General features: G+C 36.2%; 2 long non-coding RNA genes across 3 annotated transcripts; one reads left to right on the forward strand and one right to left on the reverse strand.

The window, feature by feature from the left end:
* Positions 1–357: 357 nt before the first annotated feature.
* LOC131308728 (uncharacterized) lies at positions 358–1,218 on the forward strand. Its single transcript, XR_009194549.1, has 2 exons — positions 358–438; positions 544–1,218. It is a non-coding gene; the product is annotated as an uncharacterized LOC131308728 (long non-coding RNA).
* A 690-nt stretch (positions 1,219–1,908) lies between these two features.
* On the reverse strand, positions 1,909–8,262 carry LOC131308727 (uncharacterized). Of its 2 annotated transcripts, none has more exons than XR_009194548.1 (3): positions 5,829–8,262; positions 3,136–4,110; positions 1,909–2,346 (listed from the first exon to the last, which is right to left on the reverse strand). It is a non-coding gene; the product is annotated as an uncharacterized LOC131308727 (long non-coding RNA). The 2 variants fall into 2 exon arrangements; XR_009194547.1 differs by lacking the exon at positions 1,909–2,346 and having other exon boundaries at positions 2,379–3,951; positions 4,051–4,110.
* Between the last annotated feature and the right edge of the window lie 1,478 nt (positions 8,263–9,740).

Genomic DNA, 9,740 nt, shown 5'->3' on the forward strand with positions numbered 1-9,740 from the left:
AATAGGACCGGCTTGTCATTTCCTATTTTCAGTTTGGTTTGTGCATTTGTGGTATGGCAAAATAACATAGAAATTTTGGATAAAGACGAAAAAAATTTAACTAATTGATTTGTTTTTGTCTTTATTTTAAAATTTTGGTTTCACATTGTAATTTTTTACTTTTCAGATTCCTCTCGTCGTGATAAAATAATAATCTACAAAAAATTAATGCAAAACTAACAAATGCGAAAAAATTGAATAAGGACAAAAAAATAATATCCAAATGACTTATTTGGCCAAAATTGGCCAAATGCCCACTATTGTAACAGACTCTGGAATTTTATGTTTTTGCAAACTATGTTGATGTGTGGTTATTTATTTTTTTCTCAAATTCGTTGGCAGATCTGGGATAGACCCAATAGTGGCCACCTTTGTTGGTGCAGCACTACCGGTGAAGATGTGTGTATACATTTTAGTTTTTTTTTTTTAAATACATCCTGATCGACTAATACAACTGTAGTATAACAAATTGCCGAATTTATGTTTTTGCAAATATATTTGTAGGCCTTCAGAGGGGTCCGAGAACAGCATCGAAGTACCAAGTTGCAGCGGTTCTGCCTGCGGATGCTCGCCCTCTTGCGATTGCAAACCTGAATGCCACTGTTGATGTACGTATCTTGTTTAATTAGTTTTTTCCTAAATAACCACGGTAGTATAAATGTGTAATTTCTAATTGGTGGTCCTTAGAGGGGGGGCTATTTTGCAAGCCCTGTAAAATATTGTCGACTAATACCACTTTATAGTATAATAACAGATTTTGAAATTTATGTTTTTGCAAAATATAATTGTAGGCCTTCGGAGGGCTCCGAGAAGAGCATCGAAGTAGAGAGGGAGGGCATCCATCCAAAACTCGAGAAGAGCATCGAAGCAGAGAGGTAGTGCATCCATCCAAAACTCGTAATGACTATGGATGAATGCCAATGTTGGGCGATCATGGATATCCTGTAGCCAGCAAAAATAAGAAAGAATTAATATTTTTTCTGCTTGTGTCTCTGTGTGCTTTGTGATGGAGTCTATTTACTTAGTATAAGAAAGGACGAATGTCATGCCCGTTGAGTTGTACTCATAGAGAATAAGTTTTCATTTATCACAAGAAAGAGTAATGGCTGCTATAATGATTTTCATTTGAGGTTTTGGAAGTTGAGAATTCAGTTGGTAGTTATGTGAGCAGATTGCATACATTGAAATAGTCATTGAAGTTGATTACAAATATTGAAAGGATTCACTATAAGAAATATCACATTTTACAGCGTTTGAAAAACGCTATTAAATGATATATACAGCGTTTTTCCAAACGAAACGCTGTATTAGCCCATGTTGTTAAAAGTCTTAGACTTGAGACAGTTTTTTAAATGCTATAAAATGTGGACTTTAAACAGCGTTTTATGACCGCTATAAAATGTGAAGTTTCTACAACGTTTTAAGAACGCAAAACGCTATAGAATGTAAAGTTTTTACAGCGTTTTACGAACGCTATAAGATGTAAAGTTTCTACACCATTTTAAGAACGCTATATTAGCCAATTTTTTGCATTTTTTAAAAAATTCTATAAATACCAATATATTACCATTTTCAAATAAGATCATGGTAATTTCATTTAAGAAACAAAAACGATTTACAAAAGTGCTACACACACAACGGTTGTGTAAAACACAACACACAACCAATCTTTAGCCATCCGTGGCTGTAATGAATGGTCAAAATTCGCTTAAACTCTTCCTCATAAAAGTTAAACTTATCCATGGAAGAGTTTTTTTAAAATCTAGACCGTCCAAATACATCTGGACGGTCAGAATTACAAACACAACCAACACAATGGTTGTGCAAGTAGCATTTTTGAACGATTTATTCCATTCAACACCAACTATATCCAAATGTTAATATACAATAAACAATTCAACCATTGAACAAAGATTCATTACATTAGCTTGGGAAACAATTTCCCAACAAAAACTACATAAAAGAGCCCGACAAATTGGACTCATTGAAAAATAACTAATGTAATTCTATTTTCCTGAAAATGTAATCATGTACTAGGCCAACCATCTCATTTCGTAGATTTTCTTTACTTGAAGCTTACTTCTTTGCCGAGCTTATACCCTTTCTGCTCCAAAACCAACCACATAAATGGGCTACTTGAAACCCTCCAAAATATGAGAAACATGCCCGTAGGTTGAAGTTGTATCAGAAGTTGTAGCAGCAAAAAATCATTCCCGAAAAGATGCAGCACGTAGTAGAAGTCTGAAGAAAAACAATTGCAGCAAGAGCTATAATTCCTCCTCGCCTAGAAGATTAAAATTTGGCTGCCTGCATTTAGGGGGGAAAAAAAAGAGAGGGCTTAAGTGTTAGATTATGTAACCAGGTCCCGGGTTAAAAAGAAACTTATAACAATACTAAGCAAAAGAAACTAACAACAAACAATATGAATCCATTTGGATAGATGTGGATTTTCAATGAAGAGCTTCACATAATTATTTGACAGGAATAGGAGACTTGACAATATCATAAAATGGAAATAGCTGAAGTTTAGAAATGATAGTCTGTGTGGCAACTTCGCCACAACCATAAAACATTCAGTCTTCATTGAGATCAGACCACATATCGACTATGATATCATCAGAAGCCAGCATCTCCAGAACAATACACCATAACAATAGGAGGCAATAGTTCCAGCAGAGAACAACAATAGCAGTAGAAAGATAGTAGCACCAGAAATAAAAGAGGGCATTTAATGCACGTAGAGGACAATGTATGCATCTAATTGTGCTTCAAATCACATTACCACCGGTACAAAATACATGAAGTTACCCCTCTGGTCCTAAGAAACATTCAATACTTTTAGCATATTGGAATGGTAGCCTATGTACTCAAAATAGTAGCCGATGAATCAAAGCTTTACCAATATTGATTTCCATGTGTGGACTAAACAAGGACAAACTGTAAAACTTAATAGGTTCTTAACAATACCAACTACACGTATAGTTTCCCCATTACCCTGCAATTGGTTGCAGATATATGGGACGAATAGAAGATCACCGGCTCTCTACAACGAACATAGAAGCATAATTCCTATTAGCCAAAAAATGTAGGAGTAACCTTCACGTCATCACAAACAGTTCTTTAAGACATTAATACCCTCACGCATGATTGACGGCTATTATAGTTTTCGCACCAATTTCTTTTGGTGTTATTGCAGTAGCAAAAAAAGTAACTGAAACACCTCTAAATGGGACAAAATATAGAATAGCTAGTGTCCCTCCTATGTCTTATCTGTGTCCCAAAGCCTAGTGGATTTTGATTATGGTTTAAAGTGCTCTGGTTTCAGCAATGGTGGCAATATATCAAAGGTTTTGTTTCTCTTTTGCTACAGAAGTACCACAAAACCTAATCAGATCACTGATGGAAATCAGACCACCTCCTTTCGAGGGAAAAAATTGAAAATCCGAAGTACGAACTAGTACTGTAGCGCGGCACTTAGGAAAATAGGATAAGTGTAGGTACTGCTATTATCTCATTCCTAGTTGAATCCCTTCAAAAATATCATTCCTAGTTGAATCATTTGTAAAATTCAGGAAATCAACCCAGTTCCTAACTATGTGTTTCGCTATACGGCAATCACCATGGCTAAATTGTACTGCACTATTGGCTGAACCAAAAGGTTTTAAGGTTCAGCAATGGAGAGCCACTGAACATGATATAAAAAATAACGTCAAGTCAATTCCACACCTTGAAATTGAATTAGATAAAAAAGCGAAGAATGGTTTCAAGTACAAAGCAGAGCTTAAAAATAGGAACTTTTCTTTTTCCCTTTCTCATTGAAATAATAGCAAAAGTGAGTAGGTGTCTTAAAGCATCACTGTCATCTGCTGGGGGAAGCTCTCTCAATGAGATCGAGTCCACAGTAGCCAGATCCTGAATCAATGTAAACATTTTTCTTAAGATTGCGATGCATATCTTGCATCATTAAAATGCATGAAAGTTTCAATGTTATTTGGAAAAATAAGAACAAACCTTGAATGGCATGCCAACAACAAGCTTAGCTGCTAGCGATTTGTAAAGGAGTTCTGGTGTCTGGCAAGGCAAGAGAGGATAAAAGCTATCAAGATGCAATTCAAAACAAATAAACTGATTACCGGTAGCTGCTGAAACATACACCAAGTGTCTAGTGCTAAGAGAAATATATTAACGGAAAATAAGATACATAGGGAGACTACAAGAGAAGAAAAGAGTTATCCCTGCCACCTTTAACTCCAGATGTTACAATAACGTAATGGAACCACTACAACTTTCTGTGCCTCTAGAGCAAATTCCTCAACTAAAAGTCATACATCAAATTAAAGGTTTAGGTGCTTAGTGAGCTTGAAGAACAAGATCTAATGCAAAATGGCAGTGATCAATAAAATGGGTAAGCAAATATCAATAATGACCTTCAACTGATCCAATGAAACAGACATGAGAACAGAGCCATCATGGTGCAGCACACCTCTATAATTCACCTCTTCACCCTGTTCGTAAATTAAGCAATTTGAAAAGTTAATGAGAATGCTCAGCCCAACGCCCCTACCAAATCCGCGAAGTGACAGGAATACATATATTAAGTGGGGAAGCAGAGGACCATAGACCTTAGACTAATTCAAACTTCTTTTTCCTTTGGTAAAATTACAAAAACCAGAGGTTTGAAAAAGGGAAAGAGAAACTCGAAACACTTACTCCATGACTATGTACACATAAGAATCATCCTCAAATGCATTATAGAACTGAACACAACATTCTCGTGGCCACCTAAGGCTTGCAATATTTTGACCTCTCGCTTAACATCCTCAACAGCTATCGGAAGAATCATCTGTAACCAAATGCAAGAATTTATAGCAATACGTTCCACGCAATATCACTAACAGTGTAACATATAGCAGCTAAATTAAACATACCAGATAAAACATTTTGAAAAGATTTGGATTTCACATAACTAGTCTTTACGCTTTTAATTCAAACTAAGATCCCACAATTAAAATAGTAGAGTACCATATACTACTCAATAAGCAACCAAATTACCTAGGTTTCTCTTTTTGAAGCAACCATTGCATGAAGATGGTTAAGCACAATCATAAGAAGCAAGCTACCATCACAAGCCCCACAGTCAATAGAAGCCTAGGAAACTCGAAATTGTAGTTTTTTGATATGACAGAACCATAATAAACCAATCTTCTCGATGGTGATACTCCATAAATCAACTGTAAATACATACAGGACGTGTTTGGATTTTGGATATGCGGAGGAATTTAAGGAGAAAGGAAGAAAAGGCAAAAGGAAAACAAAACCACAAAAGGAAAATTAGCTTCTTCATATCATGATCTACTTGTCTTTTGCTTTCCTTAAACCTTTCCCTCCATTTTCCTTCAAAAAATTCATGAACCAAATATTGGGAAAGGTCCATTATAAAGTAGCAAAGTTAGCAACCACTTCAAGCAAAACCCTTTCCTTAAACTGTTAAGGCATAGACCGATCATTTAATTCTAGATACAACAAACCTACCCATGTCTACCTTAATCTGATAAGCTGGCCAAGAATTAGGTTTATTCTTCGCCAACATACGGGAATTTCGTATCAGAACCAAATTCTTAGAACCACTCACAGGATAACAACCCTCCAGTCACAAAATAGCGAAAAAAAAACTATCCAAAAATTCTTCTCCATCAAATAAGTGGTGCTTATGAAGCCCTTAATAGGAAGCTGGGCGATTCTTATTGAAAAGCCCAACATTGTAAGAAAATCCACAAGCAATCATTTACCTGAGACAGGCCCTTGAGTAGTGATCCAATATTGGGAATTGCAAACTAGTACAAATATGAATCGATAAGTTACCGAGTCTGAAAAGTAGATCGGAGCATTAGAATGGAAGGTAATAGAGAGGGAACCATCAAGATCCACTATGCATAAGGAAAATACAAAACAAAATCAGACATGTAGAAACTAAAGACTCTTGCGGAAGCATTCATGTACTCCTAGGGCTCTTGTATGCAGATGGAGAGTTACGAACATAGGTTAGGAGTAATGCAGGCATTGTACGTGTATATGGGTAGGTTCAACTACACCCTGTGCAATCCAGTCATTTGTACATAGTGAAGAGTAAAGTGGATATAGAGTAAAGCGAGATGAAATATGATATTTATGAGTCAAGTGAGCCAATTTTTATCATAAGTGTCAATAGAAATTACAAATAGTGAATGTCGCGATTCTCATTTCTCTCCCTACGTTTGTAAGTGTATTTGGTCTGCCACAAATTTACAACTATATCAAGAAAAGAGTCTTCCATAGAACTTCAAGGCCCTTTAGAAGATTCGCTTTAATTCCAAGGGCTTGCCTCTTCAACGAGTCCACACTTTTCGTCATAAAAGAATATTAAGTCCAGTCCCAAACCAATAAAATATGGAAAGAAAAACATCATCACTATAAGATGAATCTGTTATATTCATAATCTATGATCAGACAACACAGCATCTTCTAGCATCTATTGATGCCCAAGAATGTCTATCAAAAACAAAATGCCCATTTCACTCAGCAGGCACAAAAGAAAATATATGCCGCAAAGTGGGAGTTCTTCTTTAGTGCTAACCCCTGCTATCTCCGGACTCTTATCACCCACCCAGCTATACCGCTATTAAAGTAAAGCCCAAGCCTTGTATTTCGGCAAGAATCAATATTCTAGGACGTCTAACATATGATTAGATATCCTTACAGGCAGGTTAAGGTAAAGAATGCAAATCTATAGTAAAGAATGCAATTGATTTAAGCTCCCAAGTTAATTAGATCACTGCCATCCTACAGTCATCTTGCTATTGATTTAAGCTCCACGTCTACACATTCTGCAAGATCTTTAGAGGGAGATCATCCAGACAACTATCTAGAGGTTTTAGGCCTCTGCAAGACTATGACCTTACCCATAGGTGTGACACTTTTGAAATAGACATAACTTGCTTGACTCTTCTCTACTCTTTTTTCTTATTACCTTTATGCTCTTGTAAAGCCTAGTAACTCCAGAATTAAGTCTGATTCCCAACCCAAAAAAACTGCATTACAACCCCCAAGCTTCTTCTTTCTACAATTCAACTCTACAACACAAGGGCAACAAAACCAGCCTATGTCAATGTTGCCAGGTACTCATCAGACCCTGGAAAATCCTACACTTCAACTCTTCTTGCCTAACTATTGCTCTAGCCTCCAAACAAAGCCGTTTTAACCACTCATAAAGCCAACACCTATATGTTGTTTTACCTATCCTTTTTCCCATTCAATTGTGTTCTCTATGATTCAACCTTATGCTAGTAGGGAGAGAGAAGTCCAATTTATCCTAACCCAAATTCTAAACAAACTGCACAAAAAGGAAATACAACAGAAACAATAGAAATTAGATAGCTTTTGTTCCAGGAAGTTCTGGTCTCTTGTAAGCATATGTGCTCCAGTTAACAAAACATAACAAAACATGATTTATCTGTCACTTTGTTTCTTTTTGTCCAACTTTTTTTTTCTTTAGGACTCAACTTGGTGAATGCTAGAACAAACAATGTAATTCTGTACAAGACTCCTCCTACCTATAAAGAGGATGAGAGACCTAGTAGGTAGGAAAGGTTAGTCCTACTTTTTCTTTATATGGAGACGTTGAACCAACCCCCAAACTTGTGTAGGCTAATTTCTGAAGTTTTAATCTGTTAACAAGTGCAACCAATATGCTCAATCTAACACATTCAAGGAAGAGAACAAGATACACTACCACTTCCGGATATCAAATTTTGAGACAAATAGCGAGTAGTTTGGAATGAATAAGGCCCAAATGTCTTTTCCGAATGAAGACCGATACCGCGAAAAAGTAAAGCCCAAGCCTTATATTTGGGCAAGAATGAAACGCAAAAATCAATTCAAACCTGGTGAGAACTTTCCAAATGGATTGTTCGCTTCTACTGGTGCAATGTATTGTATCCGTATCCCATATCCCTGCTTCTTAGTTCGCTAGAATCTTTCTCACACACTTGTTAGAGACATTGCACCAAGCAATGGGCCTGAAATCCTTTACTGAATCTGGTGCACTAGTTTTAGGAATATGAACCAAAGGCACGGCATTGGCATTCCATTCAGTCGACTTTCAGGAAAATACCTAATTGCCAATTTGCCATAACTAGGTCAAGGATCACTACGCCAGTCAATTCTTCCCACCAATACTCTCCTGTTGTCCACATCTACCCACCGGCTGGGAAAACGCTATAAACAAATGTTATAATATGTCTTATTTGTTGTAGTGTTTATCGGGCGAGAGTGGTGCTTTTTCAACAAAACCTTCTCCTCTCGTAAAATGCTAAAAAAAATGTTGATTTTGACGCTTCACTTTTATGCGCATGTGCTCCACTTAACTTCACGATAAAAGTGGAGCATCAGCGTACAAATTAAGGTGGAGAGCGAAAAAAAAAATTTCAAAAAAAAAAGGTACAAGTTGTCGTGAAGTAGTTATGTATTTTACTGATACAAACTTTACCTTCAAGTTTTATAGTATATATATTTACAAATATAATTTAGCAAGTAAATAGGGGAATCTTATACATTTTTTGAAGTTAAAAGAGAATCGTGTTGGTATAAGTGTAGACTACCTAAACATGCATTTACCTCTAGGTATTGATTTCGGGCTAACTACCGCAACAGTAAAATAAATAAAAAAATGCTAAAAGGAGAACTACACGTATGTTAACTAGATTTGAATTTGCAACTACCTGATTGAGTGAAGAAATAGAAGCTTAACCACTGAACCAATTTGTCAAAAAAAAAAAAACCACTGAACCAAGTGTAGTTTTTTTTTTTTTTTGAAAAGAAACCAAGAATGTAGTTGAATATGGTTTAGTCATATAATCTTTCAAAATGCCATATAAAGAAATGATCCACTTAAATACAAGAGGCATGAGACATGTGAGCTTAGTTACATAATCTTTCAAAATGCCCTCCTCTCCAACTTTTAATTCTTGCACGGCATTCGTAGGCTCAATCATCACCCTCGAGGATTATGGTAGTTTGAGATGTGTTTTATTTTTATTGTCTTTCTAAGAAAATATAAAACTTGTGTAAGGTTCACAAAGAATCACCCTACCCTTAGCTTTAACAACAAGAGGCATTTATACTATCCAGATATTACCTTAGAGAAATATAGAATCTTATGCAAAAATATCTTCAAATCTAGAATGTACCCAAGTTAAAATCTTGTATGAATATAGCAATGGACTAGAACCATCCATGGAGTATTATAAATAGAGGATGACTCTAACCATTTTGCATTAACAGCAAAAATTAAGTAACATTTACCCACCATTGAAACACAACCCCGTAGCCCTTCTTCTCTGTCTCCACATGGAGCAACACTTGAAATCGTTTGCCAATAGATTTTACCACTCAAACATCCCCAGGCCTTCTAGGTTTCTCTCGCCAGCCCCACCGATCACCAACCTGTAGCCCTTTATTTCCATCTTCACATGGAGAAACACGTGAAATCGTTGTTCAATCTGATTCTACCACTTAAATATCCCCAGTACTCAAAAACAAAATAATTATGGAGAGGTGGCAAAACTACCAAGTGCAACTGTTGCCACTGCCACAATGTACCAAATGAAGGTAATATTTGTTCGCTTTTTATTTGTAAAGCTTGCTTTTTCATGTGAGGACTTCCC

Source organism: Rhododendron vialii, chromosome 11a, assembly GCF_030253575.1.
Source record: "Rhododendron vialii isolate Sample 1 chromosome 11a, ASM3025357v1".
Taxonomy (NCBI): Eukaryota; Viridiplantae; Streptophyta; class Magnoliopsida; order Ericales; family Ericaceae; genus Rhododendron; species Rhododendron vialii.